The sequence below is a fragment of the Phalaenopsis equestris genome, unplaced genomic scaffold (genome assembly GCF_001263595.1).
Source record: "Phalaenopsis equestris unplaced genomic scaffold, ASM126359v1 Scaffold000002, whole genome shotgun sequence".
Taxonomy (NCBI): domain Eukaryota; kingdom Viridiplantae; phylum Streptophyta; class Magnoliopsida; order Asparagales; family Orchidaceae; genus Phalaenopsis; species Phalaenopsis equestris.
This window is the reverse complement of record NW_018164444.1, coordinates 15176710-15177072: the sequence shown is the minus strand read 5'-3', so window position 1 is coordinate 15177072 and position 363 is coordinate 15176710.

Below are 363 nucleotides of genomic sequence, written 5' to 3'. Positions count from 1 at the left end.
GTGTTGATATGACTTATATTCAAATCATTAAAGATATGTATACTAGAGTTGTTACTTGTGTTCAAACTGAAGGAGGATTGAAAAAATATTTTCCTATTTTTGTTGGATTACATCAGGGATCAGCTTTAAGCCCATATCTTTTTGCTTTAGTTATGGATGGTCTTACTGGACATCTATAGGAGGATGTACCTTGGTGTATGCTTTTTGCTGATGATATTATTCTCGTGGATAAAACGAGAACAAAAACCCAGGAAAAACTTGAATTATGGAGGTCTACTTTGGAGTCTAAAGGCCTTCGTTTAAGTAGAACTAAAACTGAATACATGGAATGTAATTTTAGTAGTAATAGCTCTAGTGACAGAA